At 46.6% G+C, this 22,816-nt stretch overlaps 1 long non-coding RNA gene across 1 annotated transcript in view; it reads right to left on the bottom strand.

Annotated features, from left to right (window-relative positions):
* LOC137545087 (uncharacterized) overlaps window positions 1-22,816 on the bottom strand; it is a 54,686-nt gene that overhangs the window by 5,130 nt on the left and 26,740 nt on the right. The window lies entirely within an intron of this gene.

Below are 22,816 nucleotides of genomic sequence, written 5' to 3'. Positions count from 1 at the left end.
ATTTATAACTGTTGTCATTCTGTTGTGAATGCTACTGTTCTCCCTATACACATCCTCCATTGGCAAGGTTATCTCCTCCATGGGTTTTAACTATCATCTGTATGCAGATGACACCCAAATCTATCTCCACACCCCTGACATATCCACCACTACCATGGACAAGGTCTCCTCCTGCCTATCTGCCATCTCCTCCTGGATGTCCGCTAGGTTCCTAAAACTAAATCTAGACAAAACGGAATTTATGATCTTCCCACCCCGGTCATCCCTGGACCTCCCAGATGTGCAGGTCACTGTTAACCACACTACTATTCACCCTACCTCTCAAGCCCGCTGTCTGGGTGTCACCCTGGACTCCACACTCTCCTTCACTCCCCACATCCAAAACCTCACAAAGTCCTGCAACTTCCACCTTCGTAACATCTGTAAGATTCGCCCTTTCCTGACCCCTGCCACCACCAAACTCCTCATCCATGCCCTCATAATTTCCCGCCTCGACTACTGCAATGCCCTTCTGTCTGGACTCCCTAAGACCCGAATAGCCCCACTGCAGTCCATCATGAATGCGGCTGCCAGAATTATCCACTCCTCCCATCGCTCCACCAGGGCGGCTCCCCTCCGTGAATCCCTCCACTGGCTTCCTATCCAGTCCAGAATCAGATTCAAGATATTGTGTCTGACCTACAAATCCATCCACAAAACCTGTCCAACCTACATTTCTGATCTTACTCAGAGATACACACCAAGCCGCTCACTCCGCTCCTCCAATGAACTTCGCCTGACCGTCCCCCGCATCACCCAGTCCCATGCACGCCTCCAAGATTTCTCAAGAGCCGCTCCGACACTATGGAACTCCCTACCTCCACCCATTAGGGCAGCCCCCTCCTTCAACACCTTCAAGAAGGCCCTCAAAACTCACCTTTTCACTCTTGCCTACCACCCCTCACAATTGCTCTAAACCCACAGCCGAACTCTGGTCCCCTACCTCTCGTGTCCCTACCTCTCCCTCTAGATTGTAAGCCTTTGGGCAGGGTCCTTCTCCTTTTGTGTCCTACCTGATCATGCACCTCTATTACTGTGCACCCATGCTATGCATTTGAGTGAACCTAACTTGCCTAATCTCCATGCTCCCTTTCAGTGACTGACTAAGCATTACCTTGTACTAATACTGTGCTGTGTGATCTGGTTTTCTTGTATTCCTGTATTGTCATATTGCTGTTTGTCACCCCTAAATATTGTCTGTAACCTAAATTAATGTCCAGCGCTGCGTAATATGTTGGCGCTTTATAAATACAACAAATAAATAAATAAATAAAAATGCTGCCAGCAGTTATTTCTGATCTGTTTTTCACCCCAGGACTCATCAGCTGAAGTCCTGCACAGCCAGAGAATGTTTACATAGATGTAAAGAAAAAGAATGAGTACACAAGACAAGCTTAGCAGCAGTTTGGATGCGGGTTCTCCCTGCAGAAGAAAGAGTCAGCCCTGTGATGTAACCCTTTGAATGCTGTTTTACTAAAAAAAAAAAACTTTGTGTTAGTATATTATGTGCTGTAAATAATCTTTTAGAGCAAAGAAGAAATTGTGGGTTATATTCCGCTTTAAATGGATTGTCAGGTTTATTGTCTCCAGCTGTCATTGCACTGGCTCAAGTGGCAAAACCACATGTTAGCTTACCTGCTAACGGTATTTTTAGTCACTCCAGGACAGGTACACTTTGAGACTTGGCTCCTCCCAGAAACAGGAAACATCCCAGAGCCTCCCTATAAATTAAAAATGGAACCGGAGGTCAGGCAGTATAATGACAAGTAACAGGAACAAACCTAACCTCATGTTTATACATCTATATATATAAAATCGGATGTATGTGTGTGTGTGTGTGTGTGTATATGTATGTGTGTGTGTATGTGCCGCGATCACGCAAAAACGGCTTGACCGATTTGAACGAAACTTGGTACACAGATCCCTTACTACCTGGGATGATATGTTCTGGGGGTCTCGCGGCCCCCCTGCACACCTGGGCGGAGCTACAAACAGCAAATCAGATTCCACCCATTTAAGTCAATGGAAAAAATGTAAAAGCCTGCCATTCTCACAGTAATCAAGCCAGAGTCCCCACACTTGGCACAGTTGGTCACTTGGTGACCGAGGTTACAAATCCAGGAAAAGTGGGCGGAGCATAAAACAGCCAATCAAATTTCAGCCATTCATTTTAAATGGGAAAATGTAAACTGCAGCCATTCTTAGACTGTTAATCGCAGGGTTCTCAAACTTGCCACACTTGGTCACTGGGCGAATGCAATTAGGATTCAAGAAAATGGGTGGAGCCTAGAACAGCCAATCAAAATTCACCTATTGATTTTCAGGGGGAATATTTAAACTGCTGCTATTCTTACTCTGTTAATGGCAGAGGCTTCAAACTTGCTACAGTGGGTCATTGGGTGATTGGGGTCAAAATTCACTAAAGGGGCATGGCCACATACAGCCAATCAGATTTCCTTGGTGGATAAACTGCTTCCATTCACACATTTTTGATTCCAGGAACCTGAAAGCTCACAAACTTGGTCATTGAGTGACTGTGTGTCAAGGTTACAAAAAGTGGGCGGAGCCAAAACAACTTTTACTGGGAAAATATAAACTGCAGCCATTCTTACACCGTTAATGGCAGGGTTCTCAAACTTTGCACAGTTGGTCATTGGGTGACAGATTAAGATTTTGGAAGGTGGGTGGAGCCTACAACAGCCAATAAAAATTCACCTTTTGATTTTCAAAGGGAATATCTCATCAGCTACCATTCTCTTATACTGGTAAAAGCAGATGCCTCAAACCTGGTACAGTTGGTCACTGGGTGACTAGGGTCAAAATTCAGGAAGGGGGCGGAGCCACAAACAGCCAGATTAGTTCATTTTTCAATGGGAATATACAAAGTATTGATACCAAGGACCCCAAAGCTGATAAACTTGATAATTGAGTGACTGTATGTCAAGGTTAGAAAAAGTGGGCGGTGCCAACAACTTCATTTTTTTACATTGTAGGGTTCCCAAACTTTACATAATTGGCCACTGGGTGACTGGGATGAATATTCAGAAATGTGGGTGGAGCCTACAACAGCCAATCAAAATGTACCTATTGATTTTCAAAGGGGAATATTCACATTGCTACCATTCTTACACTGTTAGTGGCAGAGGCCTCAAACCTGACACAGTCAGTCATTGGGTGACTGGGGTCCAAATTCACTAAAGGGGTGGAGCCACAAACAGACAGTCAGATTTGTTAGATTGATTTCAGCCATTCTGTTATTGGCAGGGTTCTCAAACGTGACACAGTTGGCCACTGGGTGACTGGGACTAATATTCAGAAAAGTGGGTGGAGCCTACAGCAGCCAATCAAAATTCACCTTTTGATTTTCAAGGGGAATATTTACATTGCTGCCATTCATGCACTCCTAATGGCAGAGGCCTAACATCTGCTACAGTCAGTCACTGGGAGACTGGAGTTTAAATTCTGAAGGGAGCGGGCCAAAAACAGCCAATCAGATTTGTTTAATTTCAAAGGTAAAATGCAGCTTATTGATGCCAAAGACCGCAAAGCTCATAAACTTGGTCATTAAGTGACTGTATGACAAGATTAGAAATAGTGGGCGGAGCCAAAAACAACTAACTTTTTACATGGGGAAATGTAAACTGCAGCTTTTCTTACACGGTTAATGGCAGGGTTCTCAAACTTCACACAGTTGGTCACTGGGAGACTAGGATTAATATTCGGAAAAGTAGGTGGAGCCTACAAGAGCCAATCAAAATTCACTTATTGATTTTCAAGGGGAATATTGAAACTGCAGCCATTCTCACACTGTTAATAGCAGAGGCCTCAAACCTGCTACAGTCGGTCGTTAAGTGTTTGGGGTTCAAATTCAGTAAAGAGGCAGAGCCAAAAACAGCCAGATTTCTTTGCTGGATAAACTGCTTCCATTAGCACAATTTTGATGCCGGGAGCCCAAAAGCTCACAAACTTGGTCATTGAGTAGTCACGGTGTGTCAAGGTTACAAAAAGTGGGTGGAGTTAAAAACAGATTTTTCTGGGAAATTGTAAACTGCAGCCCTTCTTCACTGTTAATGGCAGGGTTCTCAATCTTAGCATAGCTGGTTACAGGGTGACTGGGATTAATATTCAGAAAAGTGGGTGGAGCCTTAAAATGCCAATCAAAAATCACGTCACTTTTCAAGGAGAATATTACAATTGCTGCCATTCTTGCACTGTTAATGGCACAAGCCTCAAACCTGGTACAGTTGGTCATTGGGTCACTGAGGTTCAAATTCAGAAAAGGGGACAGAGCCACAAACAGTGAATCAGATTTGTTTCATTTCGTGGGAAAATACAAATTATTGATGCCAAGGACCCAAAAACTCACAAACTTGGGCATTGAGTAGTGACTTTGTGTCCAGGTTACAAAAAGTGGGCGGAGCCAAAAACAAATTTCACTGGGAAAGTGTAAACTGCAGCCCTTCTTACACTGTTTATTTCAGGGTTCCCAATCTTTGCCCAGATGGTCACTGAGTGACTGAGATTAATATTTAGGGAAGTGGGTGGAGCCTATAATAGCCAATCAAAATTCACCTGGTGATTTTCAAGTGGAATATTTAAATTGCTGCCATTTTTACACTGTTAATAGCAGATGCCTCAAACCTGCTACAGTTGGTCATTGGGTGACTGGGGTTCAAATGCTATAGAGGGGTGAAGCCACAAACAGCCTATCTGATTGTTTAATTTCTATGGGAATATACAAATTATTGATGCCAAGGACCCCAAAGCTCACAAACTTGGTCATTGAGTGTTTATGTGTTAGGGTTAGAAAGTGGGCGGAGCCAACACCAGTCAAATACATACCCAGGCAACGCCGGGTCATCAGTGGGTGGAGACAAATACAAATTTCACTGGGAAAATGTAAACTGCAGCCATTCTGTTAATGGCAGGGTCTTTAAACTTTGCACAGTTGGTCACTGGGTGACTGGGATTAATATTCAGAAAAGTGGGTGGAGCCTACAAAAGTGAATCAAACTTCACCTGTTGCTTTTCAAGGGGAATATTTAATTGCTACCATTCTTGAACTGTTAATGGCACAGGCCTCAAACCTGGTACAGTTGGTTATTGGGTGACTGGGGTTCAAATTCAGAAAAGGGGGTGGAGCCACTCACACCCAATCAGATTTGTTTCATTTCAATGCAGATTATTGATACCAAAGACCGCAAAGCTCACAAACTTGGTCAGTGAGTAATTGTGTGTTAGGGTTAGAAAAATTAGGCGGAGCCAACACCAGCCAAATACATACCCGGGCAACGCCGGGCAATCAGCTAGTACTATATAAAACACAACCATTCCATTTACAAGATCATGATATGATATATACAGATATTAATAAAATCATATGTACATTAGATACATTATTTCCCCATTGAAAGGGTGGGTACCCCTACCTGTCCTGGAGTGACTAAAAATACCGTTAGCAGGTAAGCTAACATGTGTTTTTTCCAGTACACTCCAGGGCAGGTACACTTTGAGATGATAAACAAGAAAATACGTTTACACACACCTTAGGGCGGGTTTACTGCCTCCAGGACAGTTCTCCCAAAGCTTTGATCCTTTGCAGATAGTCGGTCAAGCTTGTAATGTTTCATAAAGGTGTTGAGACTCTTCCACGTTGCAGCTTTACAGATGTCCAAAGGCGATATTCCCTGCCTATAGGCCCATGTCGTAGCAGCTGCCCTTGTAGAGTGAGCTTTTAAGTCTAAAGGTGGGTCTCTCCCTGCGGCTCTATAAGCTTCTCTTATACAATCTTTGATCCATCTGGCTATCGTTGTGGCTGAAGCTTTAGCTCCTTTATGTTTACATGAAAAGTTTACAAACAAAGATTCCGTCTTCCTAAACTCTTTCACTTTGTCCAGGTATGCTAATAGGTTTTCTTTAACATCCAGTCTATGCCATCTTACTTCTTCCTTCGTTTTAGGGTTTGTATAGAATGATGGTAGTATAATCTCCTGTGTTCTATGGTAAATATCACTTACTTTAGGAAGAAATTCCTGACTTGTTCTTAACACTACCCTATCCTCATAAAAAGAACAAAACGGCTGTCTGCAAGATAACGCTTGTAGCTCACTAACCCTTCTCGCAGAGGTAATGGCTACCAGAAATACTGTCTTTAACGTAGAAATACGTAAGGAATCTTTCTCCGTAAAAAAATCAGATGAAAGAGACTGTAAAACAAAAGGTAAATCCCATCTGGGAAAATTTTTAACCAAAATTGGTTTACTTCTTTCAATTGACTTAACAAACCGTATAACGAGCGGATCCGTCGCTAACTTTTTATAAAAAAAAAAAACCGATAAGGCTGAAATTTGGACTTTTATCGTGCTCAAAGCCAGCCCCTTATCCACGCCTTCCTGTAAAAATTCTAGAATGGAAGCGATTTCTGTGGATTTGAAGTTTGACGTTTGTAACCATAAATTATATGTTTTCCAGTATTTCTGGTAAATTAATCTAGTATTACGTTTTCTGCTGTTTAGCAGTGTTGTAATCACTCTTGAAGACAGCCCTTTGGTTCTAAGGACTGCTTCCTCAGTAGCCATGCTGTTAGCTTCCACGTAGTTGCTTGTTGGATAGGCTGTCCCTGACAGAGAATCATATCCTTCGCTACTGGTAGTCTCCATGGAGGATCCACCGAGAGAGCCAGCAGCAAGGGGTACCATGACCTTCTGGGCCAATCCGGAGCAATTAACATCATTGTTCCGGTTGACCTTAACAATTTTTGTAACACTAGGGCCATCAGATTCAGAGGTGGGAATGCATACATCAATGGCTTGTTCCAGTCCTGCGACAGAGCATCTATTCCTAATGGATTGTCCATCATATTCAGAGAGTAGAAATGACTGCATTTTTTGTTTCTCCTGTTCGCAAATAAATCTACGTGAGGACGACCCCATCTGATCACCAACTGATCGAAAATTCTGTCGTTTAGACTCCACTCCGTATTGGAGATTTGTTGTCTGCTTAACTGGTCGGCTAGAACATTCAATGTCCCCTTCAAATGTACTGCCGTTAAAGATAGAAATTTCTTTTCTGCAATTTTCAGAATTTCTAACGCCAACTGCAACAGTCTTTTCGACTTTGTTCCCCCTTGACGGTTGATGTAGGCCACCACCGTGGAATTGTCCATTCGTACTTGAACGTGAGTGGTCTGTAACATATGCATCATGCTGATGATTGCCATCTTTACCGCATACAACTCTCTGAAATTGGAAGAACTTCTGGCCATTGACTGATCCCAAATGCCCTGTGTCTGAAAAGAGTCCACATGTGCCCCCCAACCGACTGCACTTGCATCTGTGGTCAGAATTTTTTGTATCGGAAATCTCCATAATTTTCCTATCTCTAGGTTGCTCACTGCCAACCACCATTGAAGATCTAATTTTTACTTCGTCCTCTACTTTTATCTTTTCCTTTGGCAAATATAACTTTTGGTCTATCGAATTTATGATAAATCCGAGAAACTGGATTTCCTGAGTGGGCTGAAGCTGCGATTTTTCTTCGCTGACTAACCAGCCGGCTAACTGAAGTTCCTGCAACGCTGTTTCCCTGTGTCCCATCAAATTTTGCTTTGATTTTGCAATAATTAATAGGTCGTCTAGATAGGGGACTATTAGTACCTCCTTTTTGTGCAGTGCTGCGACTACTTCTGCCATGACCTTTGCAAAGATCCTTGGAGCAGAAGTAATCCCAAACGGGAGGCAACGGAACTGTAGATGTTGTATTCCGCTTCCCATCTGGACAGCGAACCTCAGAAACTTTTGAGATTCCAGTTCTATCGGAATGTGCCAGTACGCGTCTTTTAAATCTATGCTGAGCATAAATCCTCCCGGAATTAAAAGATTCCTGATCGAGTGAATTGATTCCATACGAAACTTTTCGTATTTTATGAAAGGATTGATCGGTTTTAAATTCAGAATCAATCTGAATTTTCCCGACGGTTTTGGAACCAGAAAGATTTTTGAATAAAAACCTTTCCTCCTTTGATCCACTGGCACTACCGATACAACCTTCCTCTCCAACATATCCTGTATTATTGAGTGTATGGCCTCCAGATGGACCGAGGATATCAAATTCTTGGTTATCACAAATCTTGATGGTGGGAACTTTTGGAATACTATGTGATAACCGTCTTTTATCGTATTGATAATAAATGGGCTGTCTGACATTTCTCTCCAATGTGTTAGGAAGTAGCCCAACCTTCCTCCCACCGGAATTATGTCACTGTTTAAATTGGGTTGCAGGATTCCTAACTGTCGAGCAGGCCCGCCATCAGGGGGGGACATCCGTGACTCCCGTCACGGGCCCGGCCCTGCAGGGGGGCCCCATCCCCGCCGCGGCCCTGGCGGGTGCCGCCCGGCCGCCGCTCAACCCCCCATGACCGCTGCTCCCTCCCTCCCTCCATCCCTCTAACCGCCGCCGCCTCCACCTAGTCAGACCCCGATCAGACGGCGACAATAGTGCGGGCGCTAGGACCCAGCGCCCGCACTGATATGCGGAAGTGACGTCACTTCCGCATATAGAGCGGGTGCGTCCAGCGCCCGCTCTGGTCGGGTCGCCGCTGATCTTGAGGTCTGACGCTGGGCAGCACTCACTGGCAAGGTAGGGGAGGCAGCGGAGGCGGCGACGACGACGGCGGCAGCGGCTGGGGGGGGCGGCTCCCTGTCACTCGCTCACTAGCTAAAGGGCCTCCCTGTCATTCACTCACTACTTAAAGGGCCTCCCTGTCACTCACTCACTACTTAAAGGGCCTCCCTGTCACTCACTCACTACCTAAAGGGCCTCCCTGTCACTCACTCACTACTTAAAGGGCCTCCCTGTCACTCACTCACTACTTAAAGGGCCTCCCTGTCACTCACTAGCTAAAGGGCCTCCCTGTCACTCACTCACTACTTAAAGGGCCTCCCTGTCACTCACTCACTACTTAAAGGGCCTCCCTGTCACTCACTCACTACCTAAAGGGCCTCCCTGTCACTCACTCCCTACTTAAAGGGCCTCCCTGTCACTCACTCCCTACTTAAAGGGCCTCCCTGTCACTCACTCACTAGCTAAAGGGCCTCCCTGTCACTCACTCACTACTTAAAGGGCCTCCCTGTCACTCACTCACTACTTAAAGGGCCTCCCTGTCACTCACTCACTACTTAAAGGGACTCCCTGTCACTCACTCCCTAAAGGGCCTCCCTGTCACTCACTCACTAGCTAAAGGGCCTCCCTGTCACTCACTCACTACTTAAAGGGCCTCCCTGTCACTCACTCACTACCTAAAGGGCCTCCCTGTCACTCACTCACTACCTAAAGGGCCTCCCTGTCACTCACTCACTACCTAAAGGGCCTCCCTGTCACTCACTCACTAGCTAAAGGGCCTCCCTGTCACTCACTCACTAGCTAAAGGGCCTCCCTGTCACTCACTCACTAGCTAAAGGGCCTCCCTGTCACTCACTCATTAGCTAAAGGGCCTCCCTGTCACTTACTCACTAGCTAAAGGGGCTCCCTGTCACTCACTCACTACCTAAAGGGGCTCCCTGTCACTCACTCACTACCTAAAGGGGCTCCCTGTCACTCACTCACTACCTAAAGGGGCTCCCTGTCACTCACTCACTACCTAAAAGGGCTCCCTGTCACTCACTGCCTAAAGGGCTCCATGTCACTCACTGCCTAAAGGGCTCCATGTCACTCACTACCTAACCTGGGGGTCCCTGTCAGAATCCAGGTGAGAGGTGTCTACCATAATAAGGGGGCATTCTGCCTATTTATGTGAAATGCTGTCTATTTATGTGCCTCATGACTGCTGAATTTGTCTTGTTGGGGGCCTAATGATTGAATTTTTACTTGTTGGGGGCCTCATGATTTGTTGGGAGCCTCAAGATTGCTGAATTTGTCTTGTTGGGGGCCTCATGATTTGTTGGGGGTCTCACGATTGCTGAATTTGTCTTGTTGGGGGCCTCATGATTGCTGAATTTGTCTTGTTGGGGGCTTCATGATTGCTGAATTTGTCTTGTTGGGGGCCTCATGATTGCTGAATTTGTCTTGTTGGGGGCCTCATGGTTTGTTGGGGGCCTCATGATTGCTAACTGCGAGACTATGGGAAAAGCTGAATCATTACCATATGAGACAATAGCATTAAACCTACTTTTTTAGCTTTTTTAAACAGAAAATAAAACTGGGAGGTTCTAAAAAAATGATGGAGCACTTCCTCCTTCCGGCTTGAAGGAGGAAGTGCTCGATATCGAGGCTTGCAACGCGTCCATTCGGACACTTGCACCTCGTTGAAACGCTGGGTGGAGAACGGCGTTCTGGGTAATTAACCCCGCCGCATCTAGCCACTCAGCTGTGGCAATTAGAGCTAACTTGAATCACGAGTATCCACCGTGGTTATTCGTGATTAATTTGTGGACAGCAAGCCTCCAACTAGCTCTGCCAACATGTAATGGCTACGCACATTTCTCAGTTTGTGTGTGTGTGGGGGGGGGCCCGGACTGATGATTTGTGAGGGGCCCCAAAATTTCTGATGGCGGCCCTGCTGTCGAGTCCTGCCTCTTCTGACCTTTCGAAAAAAGGCCAGTCTCTTTTTTTGGTTTGAAATCTTGTTTTAAAGTTCTTAAAGTTTTGTGGGTCTTTTCGAAAAGGACGCTTCCCTTGAACCTGTGATTTCTTTCTGGGAAATGACTTTTTCCTGTCAGCTGTACGTTCTAGAATTTGCTCTAGTTCCGGCCCAAACAGTGTATCCCCCACTACCGGCATTGATACCACCCTATTCTTTGAAGACATACTACCTTGCCAGGTTTTTAGCCATAGATGACGTCTAGCCACACTGAGAATACCCGCAGCTCTGGCCGTAATTCTTACTGACTCTGATATTGCGTCGGTAATGTAAGATACTGCTTTGTCCATTACCGTCATAGAGTTCAGTAATTGATCTTTAGGAGTCTCAGCAACTATATTCTCCCGCAACTGGGACATCCACAGACCCAGTACTCTGATAACACAGGTAATTGCCGTTGCCGGCCTGAAATTTGTACAAATCGCAGGCCACAACTTTTTAAGCGCAAATTCAATCTTTTTGTCAGATTGGTCTTTTAAGTGACCCAAGTCCTCAAAAGCCAATTCGTCATCTCTGTCCACCTGTGAAAAAGCTGCATCTAGTTTAGGTGACTTATCCCAATTTTTACAATCGTCCTCGGCAAAGGGAAACAGTCTCTTAAATCCTCTAGACATAAAAAGTTTCCTATCAGGATTCTTCCACCGGCTGCTAATCATATTTTTTGTGGATTGATGTATTGGAAATACTAAATCCTCCATGGACTCCATTCCTTCATATAGCCTATCATGAACGGATAATTCAGTGGGTTTTGACTTTTTAATTTTTAATTCCTCATATATTGCTTCCAATAACATCTCTGTCTCTGATACTGGAAATTTAAATCGAGATGGCTTCTCCTGACTATTCCCATCCTGTGACATATCAGACTCCGCCGAAGAATCGTAAACACTTAATGGTTCATTTTCTTCATCTGACTCCACCACCCGATTAGATTTTCTAGATGCTTTTTTATGTATGTGTTCCACCACGGATTGTTCCTGCACTTGTGCCTGACCCTGTGGCTGTGCTTGTGCCTGACCCTGTGGCTGTGCTTGTGCCTGACCCTGTGGCTGTGCTTGTGCCTGGGACTGTATTTGAGACTGAAACTGCACCTGAGGTTGTGCTTGTGTTTGAGTCTTAGACAGTGTTTGTATCTGAACCTGCTGAGGCCCTTCAGGCTGTTGAGATACTGCCGGCACTGATAATGAAGCTTTAAAGTCTTTTAAAGTATCCTTCAATTCTTTACTAAAAGAGTTTATTAATTCTTTAGTAGAACCTCCATCCTCCTTTACTGCTTTAGATAGACAATGCTGGCAAAGAAATTTCTTCCAGTTCATATCTAATTTTTTACTACATGCAGGGCACTGCTTATGACTGGGCCTAGGCACCGAATCACCTGGGTTAGTCTGAAATACAAAGAAACAAACCCATATGTGATTAAATGCATGATATCCCATAACCAACAGTGAAGAAACTCCTGTTCATATACTGTTATCCACCAGATCAGTTAAAGTATTGCTGGCAAACAATTTACAGGATATCAGTCAAACATGCATAAAAACAAAATGCCCACAGTGCATGAACAGCATATTCCAAAGTTTAAGTCAAGAAACCACATGCTGATATTACAAAACAATTGCACATCATACTGCACCGTAGTCAGATGAATAGGCGAGGACCATACACCGCTTCCCGCCGGCAAAACACAGCCCCAGCCCCATCCCAGCACCCTACCGCTCTCACCTTCGGCGGCTCCTGTGTCTCCTCCATTGCCACGAGGAGATTGTGGTGCTGGGACGCTAACAGGCCGCTCCTCTTCAGTCAGCGCGCATGCGGTGACGTCATCTGCCCCGGAAGCTGACTCCGGACCCGGAAGTGCTCCACATGCGGCCTTTGCCCGCACAATCCGGCGTCCACCGCCCGGCTGAAAGCCTCCTGCCACACTGCGTCCTCGGAGCGGCCCTCCCGCAAGCTCTCTCTCTTCCCCAGGAAAAAAACAGAGTCTGCTGCAGGGACCTGGGTAAGCTAAATGGGTACTATTGATAACCCAGCCTCCCAGAAAAAACGCTGCGTACACCACTCGCCCCTAGCCCCCCAGGCTCTCCGGGACAGCTGTACACTTAGAGAGGCATGTTCCTGGAACAGGAAACATCCTATACTGCCTGACCTCCGGTTCCATTTTTAATTTATAGGGAGGCTCTGGGATGTTTCCTGTTTCTGGGAGGAGCCAAGTCTCAAAGTGTACCTGTCCTGGAGTGTACTGGAAAAAAGGGGTTTAACTACAGGGAAGCAGCCCCTGTGACCGCAGGGGTGCCCAGAGCTGTAAGGGAGCCTCAACTACTACCTCCCTCCCTCTAATAAAGGGGTCCATCCTTCAGATCAGGTGTTTTTGCGGCTACACTTTTTATGGGTGTGAATATTAAGATGTTCACACTTGTTGTATGGCCCTTGAAAGAAGGGAACCCAGGCTGCATGGGCGTAACAATAGACCCTGCAATGGATGCTTCTGAAGGGGGGCCCAGAAGCCACAGGGTGCCCCGTGGGGGGAAACGTTTTAGAGACTGACAACTAAGGGCATGGAGAGAAAACATATTCTGCTCTCATACCATTGTTATATTGACTGCACGTGTCCACCACACAGATAAGAAATCACACACTTTGGAATTTGTACACTGTCCCTGCTCCAGAGCCGGGACAAGGTCCACCAGCACCCAAGGCTGAGTCACAAAAGTGCACCCTTACACCCCACCCACCCCAGCCGTTAGACACTGATTGCTATTACACTACGAGGCACTACAGGGCCCCCAACCCCCCCCCCCCACACACACACACACACACACACACACGCCTTAATCTAGTTATCTGGCTTGCAGTCACTGCCATGTATCCTCTTTTCTTATTCATCTCTGCTTAAAATTCAATAGCTGAGTGAGTTGTGCGCCCCCTTCTACACTCCGCCCCGAGGCTGGAGCCTCTCTTGCCTCTGCCTGAGCCCAGCCCTGCCCTGCTCCCTAGGGTTCGTAAAAAACATCTGTCTCACACTGCAGTAAAGTTCTGATGGCTTCATGTACAACATTACAAACAAAGGAGTCACAGGTTGAAAAAAAGTTGTAGACCTTCCATCAGAAGAGATTCCTAGATTCTTATTACACACAGGCTAGTGACCTTAGAGGAGTTCTGTTACGGGGTTTCTAAGGAGGAAAACAGACACTTACCTTGGGCGTCTATCAGCCCCCTGCAGTGGTAATGTCCCACGGCGGCGTCCTCCTATCTGCCGTTCTCCGCCACCGGCCCCGGTCTAGCGGGGCATGGAATCCAACTGCGGCTGCGCTACAGTGGCCGCGCACCCGCTCGCTTCCGCCTGCGTCATCGGAAGCTTACTGCGCAAGCGCAGTACAAGGCTCCGTTGTACTGCGCCTGCGCAGTAAGCCTCAGATGACGCGAGCGGAGGCGCGGCAACGCGCATTATTCGTCTGTGTGACAGCCGAATAATAGCCCGGTGCCGGCTGCGGGGAACGGCGGATGGGAGGAGGACGGCGTGGGACATTACCACTGCAGGTGGCTGTTAGAAGCCCCAGGTAAGTGGCAGTTTTTCTCCTCAGGAACCCCCACAGAACCCCTTTAAGCCCCATCTACACCATACAATTTTTTGTCCAATTCGATTCATTGATTCGATTAAATCCGACATGTCCGATTGGGATTCAATTCAATTCAATTTGCCATTGTTTTGCTGACACTCAGGAGTGTTCCACAGGACTAACTCTTATGACCAGCAAAGGTCTCTGGGAAACATGGCTCTTTATACTGCCAGTCATCAAAGGAGGCAGGTAAGGGATTTGCATAACGAGTGTATGCAAATTCCTCAGCAGCAGAACAGACCAGAAACTTGTAATGGAAAAACAGGTTTCTCCTGCAGAGACCTGCAGCCCACAGAGTAGAGGAATGGTCAAACAGCTGTCTGCCAGTGCATCCAGCTAAGCGGATCATTACAGGGCCCCATCACATTCTAATTCATCTCTGCTTCTATGGCTTCAGAGTGTAATAACTTACACCACAGGCTCTCAACATCGATTCATACTTCCTAGAAGGTGTAAGGTTTAGTGGGTGCTTGTGTTAGACAATTTCAGAAAATATAAACCATTTATCAACCTAGTATAAGTGTAATGCTAATAATATAATAATGTACTTGAGATAGTGTTAGCTATACTAGAAGGTATTTCTTGTGCATGGCTTTTGTAAAGGACTACATAGTATGCGTAGAAACATTACAGTACACCACTTTCACTGCTTGGATTTGCGCTTGGTGATCTCAGGCTAGTTTGCAGCTGCTCAGCTTATAAACCTAATTCTTGAAAGTTACGATGGACAGTTCTTATGCTAATCATGTTGTTACTTCCAAACAGAACCGGGACAAGGTCCTCTAGCACTTGAGGCTTAGACACCAACGTGCACCCCTCCATCCCTCCCACCCCCCTTTATCCCTCCCTCCCCAGCCGTCAAACTCTGATTGCTATTAGACTAAAGGTCCGTACACACGCCGGACTGCAGGCAACGACGGGTCCGTCGTCACCTCCCGCTGGGCGGGTTTTCAGCAGACAGTCCGGCGTGTGTACAGTCTGTCGGCGGACTGATAAGGCTGTTTCTGAGCGATCCGCCGGGCGGATCGCTCAGAAACAGCCGTATGAGTCTGCAGACAGACTGTACACACACCGGACTGTCGCTGGAACGCCCGCCCAGCGGGAGGTGACAACGGACCCATCATTGCCTGCAGTCCGGCGTGTGTACGGACCTTAAGAGGCGCCCCCGGGGCCCTCAACCCCCCCCCCCCCTCCTTAACACCTTTATCTCTAGTTAGCTGTCTTGCAGTCACTGCCATGTATCCCCTTTTCTCATTTCTTTCTGCTTCAAACACAATAGGGTGGTGCTCAAACTAAGGCCCGCGGGCTGAATGCGACCCTCCGAGGCTTTTACACTGGCCCCCCAAACAGAAAATGTATAACTTATAGATGCAGCCCACTGTACCTTTAAATATCGTCAGCCCGCATATAGAATAGCAGTGTTGGCACCACCCATCCACATACTGTAGAAGCCAGTGAGCAGTCATTCGCTGGCTTCCAATCCAATTCTGCATCAGGTTGTCACCTGGGTATGCTTCACTGTCTGGAGCACAAAGACTTTCTTCGAGTGCTGCATGACTGAATGGCTTCTGCTGGGAGCTCTCCTCTGGGCATGATTGGGGGAATCGATACCTAGATTCAATGTCGTTTTTCAGTATCATTTTATTTATGTTGCGGCCCCCCTGCAGTCTGAAGTATGTTGACCCGGCCCTTGACTGAAAAACTTTGGGGACCTCTGCAATAAGGGAATGATAGCTGAGCGAGTTGTGCGCCCCCTCCTACACTGCACCCTGAGGCTGGAGCCTCTCTCGCTTTATGGCTGAGCTACAAAGGTTGGCTAATGAGAAGCTTACTTTCCAAGATTAATACACATTTGTTACAAATGTCATGCAGCTTGGGAGATAACCTGTCAAATAAGTATTGATTCATAAATCACCAACATATTCTGTGGCGCTGTACAGAGTAAGAAACAAGCATGGGGTACAAAATGATACAGACAACGGTATGTAATATCAAATATAGACATTGGTACATAATACTACTACTAATAATAATTGGTAGACATAGTGATTACAGTGACAAATGCAATATGATGAACAAACATGTAGCAAATTCCCAGACACAGAAGGATGAGTGAGCTCTGCCCTTGTAAGCTGACAGTCTAAGATGCTCTATTGGATTGAGATCTGGTGACTATGGAGGCAATTGAAGTGCAGTGAAGAGTAACTGTAGTGAAAATAACATAATTAATACAAATTGGATATTTTTTTTTTACTATGTTCATTATAAAGTAGTCAGTGTTTGCCCATTATAAAATCTTTCCTCTCCCTAATTTACATTCTGAAATCAATCACTGGTGATGACAGCTTCTGTCCTGTTCTATGCACAGAGGGAAATATTGCTTGCTTGGCAGTTGGAAACAGCCGTTATTTCCCACAATGCAGCTAGGTTCACATACAGCAAGCTGTCAGGACCATGGTCATGACATCACACTTAGAGGTGTACCGAACGGTTCGCCGGCGAACGGTTCCAGGCGAACATTGGGGGTTCGCGTTCGCCTGCGCCAGGCGAACTTTTCCGGAAGTTCGATTCGCCCCATAATGCACTATGAGGGTCAACTTTGACCCTCTGCATCACAGTCAGCAGGCACATTGTAGCCATTCAGGCTACAGTAAGCCCTGGAGCCCCACCCCCCCTTATATAAGGCAGCCTCCGGCGGCCATTACAGTCACTCGTGTGCCTGCTAGAGAGAGGAAAGGGACAGATGCTGCAGACTTTTTCTCTTAGGGACAGATTAGTTAGGTTCTAGGCTGCTTTGCTTGTTCCTGACTGATTAATATTGCTTTTAAAGCACCCAGCAACAGCTCTTTTCAGAGCTCAACCTGTACATTTTTTTTTTCTGACACTTTTGTTGCATGCACAGCCTTGCTAATTGATAGTGTGTGTGCCACTGCCAGCAGCCCAGCACATTCAGTGACTGACTGCCTGTGTGTGTGACAGGGAGCTGCACATTGTACTACCCAGTACTGCATATACCCCAGTACCTGTTGTGTTTACTTAACCCACCTCATCACTGCATATACCTAGCTTTGTGTTGAGTGAACCCAGCTCACTGCATCTAACTACCCAGTACCTGTTGTGTTTACTTAACCCACCTCATCACTGCATATACCTAGCGTTGTGTTGAGTGAACCCAGCTCACTGCATCTAAGTCTAACTACCTGTTGTGTTGAGTGAGAACCCACCTCACTGCATCTTAAGTACCTTTACTGTATACTGTTCAGTGAACCTAGCTCACTGCATCTAACTACCCAGTACCTGTTGTGTTTACTTAACCCACATCATCACTGCATATACCTAGCGTGGTGTTGAGTGAACCCAGCTCACTGCATCTAACTACCTCTTGTGTTGAGTGTGAACCCACCTGGCCACCTCACTGCATCTAACTACCTGTTGTGTTGAGTGAGAACCCACCTCACTGCATCTTAAGTACCTTTACTGTTGAGTGAACCCAGCTCACTGCATCTAACTACCTGTTGTGTTGAGTGTGAACCCACCTGGCCACCTCACTGCATCTAACTACCTGTTGTGTTGAGTGAGAACCCACCTCACTGCATCTTAAGTACCTTTACTGTTGAGTGAACCCAGCTCACTGCATCTAACTACCCAGTACCTGTTGTGTTTACTTAACCCACCTCATCACTGCATATACCTAGCCTTGTGTTGAGTGAACCCAGCTCACTGCATCTAATTACCTGTTGTGTTGAGTGTGAACCTACCTGGCCACCTCACTGCATCTAACTACCTGTTGTGTTGAGTGAGAACCCACCTCACTGCATCTTAAGTACCTTTACTGTTGAGTGAACCCAGCTCACTGCATCTAACTACCTGTTGTGTTGAGTGAGAACCCACCTCACTGCATATAGCTAGCATACCCCCGAGATGGACAAAATGGACAAACCAGGTAGAGGAAGAGGTAGAGGCAGACCCAGAGGAAGGCCACCAGGCACCGGCAGGTCTGTGGCTGTGCGAGGTGGTGTTGCTGTGATTTCATGCGGACCTGCCCCAAAATACAGTGCTCAGAAGAAAGCACGTGCCATCACTTCCCAAAATCGTGAGGAGGTGATTGAGTATTTAACACAGAACACCTCATCTCCCGCAGCCACCAGCGCTACAACAAGCACCACATCCGCTGCATTTGACACTTCGCAGGAGTTATTTGGTGGTGGTGGTGAAATCACTGATTCCCAGCCACTACTGCAACAACAACAAGAAGGCGCAGGTACACCACCTCATACGTCTGAGTTAGGTGGCGATAGTATGGACGTAACGTGTGTGGATGGGGATGATGGTGGACCACCTGAAGTTGGTGCACTTGAGGAGGTGTCTGAGGAAAGCGCAGCTGGCCAGGAGGATTATGATGACGATTATACGGATACCACATATGTTCCCGGTAGAGGAGATGACCAGGGGGACAGTTCAGAGGAGGAGTCAGAGAGGAGTAGGAGGAGACGACTCCATGATAGAAGCAGAGGGAGCTCGTCCTCAGAAACAGCTGGGGGCAGTGTCCGGTGCCATGTATCGCCAGCTATGGCCAGGGAGCACACATGCCCTTCAACGTCAGCTGCTGCTGATGCCACCGTAGCGCCATCACCCCAGGGGGCCGCAGCGGTTTGGAAATTTTTTCACGTGTGTGTCTCAGATCGGAGCAAAGCCATCTGTTGTCTCTGCCAGCAAAAATTGAGCCGTGGAATGGCCAACTGTCATGTAGGGACAAGTGCTTTACGAAGGCACCTGGAGAGAAGGCACAAACAGCTATGGCAAGAACACCTGAGGAAAAGAAGCACCCCTCAAAAGACAAGCAGCGGAGAACAACCGTGGCAGCCGTCACAGGGGGCTTCTGCTGCTCCACGTTCCCATGGTATTGTTCGTGGCTGGGGGGGAGGAAGAATGGATACACTTTTAAACAATTTAAAAATACAACCATCTAAACTTTCAAACAATTTAAAAATACAACCATCTAAACTTTCAAACAATTTAAAAATACAACCATCTATCATTTTCAAAAAATTTAAAAAAAGGGCAAATAAACTTGCCCTCCGTAAAACATTCTTGGCAAATGCTTTCGACTTGGTTTGTCTTCCGCTGGCTCAAGGGTCCATCTGACCACAGATGCCTGGTCTGCAAAGCACGGTCAGGGCAGCTACAGCATGGGTCTCAGCAGGCTCCCACTTCGGGCCGCAATCCAACCTTCATTCCTCGCAGTGACAATGGCAGACTTGCCCTCCATAACGGATTCCCGTTAAAGGATTTAAAGTTAATTTATTTCAAATACACAGCAGGGCCTCGAAAGTCCGCCTCCTGTATTGTTATTTTTGATCACTACCTCGGGGCGGGCGGGTGTGCATGCCTACCTGCTGCCCTCCTTGGATGTGTAGTGGTAGCCGTTTCTCAGGCTCCACACCGGATTCCATCCCTCATTTCCCGGCCATTACCCGGGGTCACAAATGACAGACTTGCCCGCCTCCATATGATTCTCGTGAAAGGAATGTGGTGTCATCTTTGCCCGCCATAACTGGTTCTCGTTAAAGGATTTAAAGTACATTCATTTCAAATACACAGCAGGGCCTCGAAAGTCCTCCTCCTGTATTGTTATTTTTGGTCACTACCTCGAGGCGGGCGGGCGAGCATGCCTGCCCGCTGCCCTCCTTGGATGTGTAGTGGTAGCCGTTGCTCAGGCTCCACACCGGATTCAAACCTCTCATTCCCCGGCCATTACCCGGGGTCACAATGGCAGACTTGCCCGCCTCCACAGGATTCTCATTGTAGTGGTACTGAACAAGTACACAGCAAGTAGAAAATGTAAATTAAAAACAAAACGTAAGCTTTTTAACAATGCCATGGAAAGTTGAGAAGGAAGTCACACATTACCTGACATCACTGAGTGAGGAAGAGCAATCACGCCATGTTGCGCAGTAGTCCAGCATGGCCGTCACTACACAAACAGCTGTTTGCGGTGCGTTACACAGTGAGTTTGGTGTGTCAGTGTGAAGCAGTACTCTAATTACACTCCCTGTTTGATGTATACACATGCAAGATGTTTGAAAGCACGTTAGGCCTGCAATTTAGCATTCAATGTGATTTCTGCCCTTAAAACGCTGCTTTGCGTCACATCCAGATTTTTCACCGGGACTTTTGGCATGTATCCCACTCCGCCATGCCCCCCTCCAGGTGTTAGACCCCTTGAAACATCTTTTCCATCACTTTTGTGGCCAGCATAATTTTTTCTATTTTTCAAAGTTCGCCTCCCCATTGAAGTCTATTGCGAACTGAACCTTCTGCGGAAGTTCGCGAACCCGGTTCGCGAACCGAAAATCGGAGGTTCGCGACATCTCTAATCACACTGTCGGAGGGGTTTCACCACAATATCAGCCACACAAAGCCCCCTGATGATCTATTTGAGAAAAGGTAACAATTTCTGATGGGTAAGGGGGTATTGGCTACTGATTGGGATGAAGTTCACTCCTGGGTTAAAGTTCCTCTTCAGCGCAAAGGTTCACCAGCAGTTTATCTACTCACAGCCACTCTGGGACTTTACATAGGAATTTTATGAAACCACAAATGCAACTATCATATTTTCTCACTAAATCAAAGATGTCCGACCTCAGAAAGGAACAACTTATAGGGAAGTAACATTTCTTAATTTCCTGATGGTCAATAACGTTTATTTCTTTATTCTTGTGAATCTAAAGATCTGAACTTCTGCTTTAATTGATTCTGCAGAGTTGAAGAAATATACAAATGACATAAAGTAATTTATTTAAAGCTTAGTTAAAGTGGTAGCGTGCTTAATTGTACTCAGGCCCGGTTCTAGACTTTTTTGCCGCCTGAGGCAAATTTGTGAAAAAAATGCCGTCCCCCCCACCCAGTATAACCAACCCCCCTCCCCGCCACTGTGCCCAATACCCCCTTCCTGCTCGCTAACCCCTCCAGCTCAGCGGCCCCTCCCACCCACAGCCAAGTGGGTGTCGCCCCCCGAATTTGCCGCCTGAGGAACCTGCCTCACCCCGCCTCATGGGCGGACCATCCCTGATTGCACTTAAAAAGTACTTCCAACGCAAAGTAGAGGTCTGGGAATGTAAGACTCTCTAATATTACTACTAGGATCGGCGGTGTGGTAGAATTACTGCTGTGGTGTTTTTTGTTTTCTAAAATCTTCCAAAGCTCAGTGGCCACCCCCAACTGCTTGCTGTGGTGGCCCAATTGGTGGCCGCAGAGCTTCAGAGGACTTTGGGAACCATAGCCACGGCAGTCTTAGAGATGTAGGGAGCAGAGCTTCTGACAGTAATACATTACAGGTGAGCAAGTGAGTAGTTAAAGAGAAACCGTAACCAAGAATTGAACTTCATCCCAATCAGTTGCTGATACCCCCCTTCCCACGAGGAATGTATTCCTTTTCTGAAACAGATCATCAGGGGGTTCTGTATGGCCGATATTGTAGAGAAACCCCTCCCACCGTGTGATGTCAGCACCAGGGTCAGCCGCTCTCTCTCTCTCTCTCTCTCCAGCAGGTCGTGTATACACAGCGAGAGAGCCAGCGCAGCATGCATCTCACGTAAGTAGCCTGTGCTGTTGGTAGCTCTGCTTATGGCGTGCTTGAATCCCATCCCTTCTCCTGACACCGTGGTGTTGTTGCTATGGTGATGATGCTTCCGCTCTCTCTCCCTTCAGCCCTGCGTTTTTATGCAAAGAGAGAGAGAGCCAGCACAGCGTGCATCACACCTCACGTAGCCTATACTGCGCTGGTAGCTCCCACCCCCCATTCCTGACACTGGCTGTCTGGTGGTGTCTGGGTCACTGCGTGAGTCAGTCCAGCCCCCTTCTAAACGTCCCTCTCAGCGTCTGCCTGCTGATGGTGAGGTGGATATGTAGTAGTATATGTGCATAATTTATAGTTTCATTTAACTGTGTGTGGGGGGGGCGCACTCGGTCAGCTGAGCCTCTATTGGTAGTGGACCTTGTCCCGGCCCTGCTCATGATTGCTAAATTTGTCTTGTTGGGGGCCTCATGATTGCTGAATGTGTCTTGTTGGGGGCCTCATGATTACTGAATTTGTCTTTTTGGGGGCCTCATGATTTGTTGGGGGCCTCATGATTGCTGAATTTGTCTTGTTGGGGGTCACATGATTGCGAACTGGGAGACTATGGAAAAGCTGAATCATCATCATAAGACAATAGCATTAAACCTACTTTTTTAGCTTTTTAAAACGGAAAATAAAACTGGATAAAACTGGGAGGTTCTAAAAAAAAATACATTTTTTTCAGGAGTAGGATGGATGAAATTGTTTATCTTCAGAGTTTATTTTCAACTTGGATTTTCCATAATGTTCATGTATGAGTTAAAACGTTTGTATGTAGTTTAAATTGCTGTTTTGCAATAGATAAGTGACTTTTGGGTTGCAGTTTGGGCACTCGGCCTCCAAAAGGCTCGCCCCCACTGTCCTAATCTAATGTCCCACATTGCTAAGTTCATGTAAATTTGTCTC

The sequence above is a fragment of the Hyperolius riggenbachi genome, chromosome 2 (assembly GCF_040937935.1).
Source record: "Hyperolius riggenbachi isolate aHypRig1 chromosome 2, aHypRig1.pri, whole genome shotgun sequence".
Classification (NCBI taxonomy): Eukaryota; Metazoa; Chordata; class Amphibia; order Anura; family Hyperoliidae; genus Hyperolius; species Hyperolius riggenbachi.
This window is presented reverse-complemented; position numbering and strand designations above follow the sequence as displayed.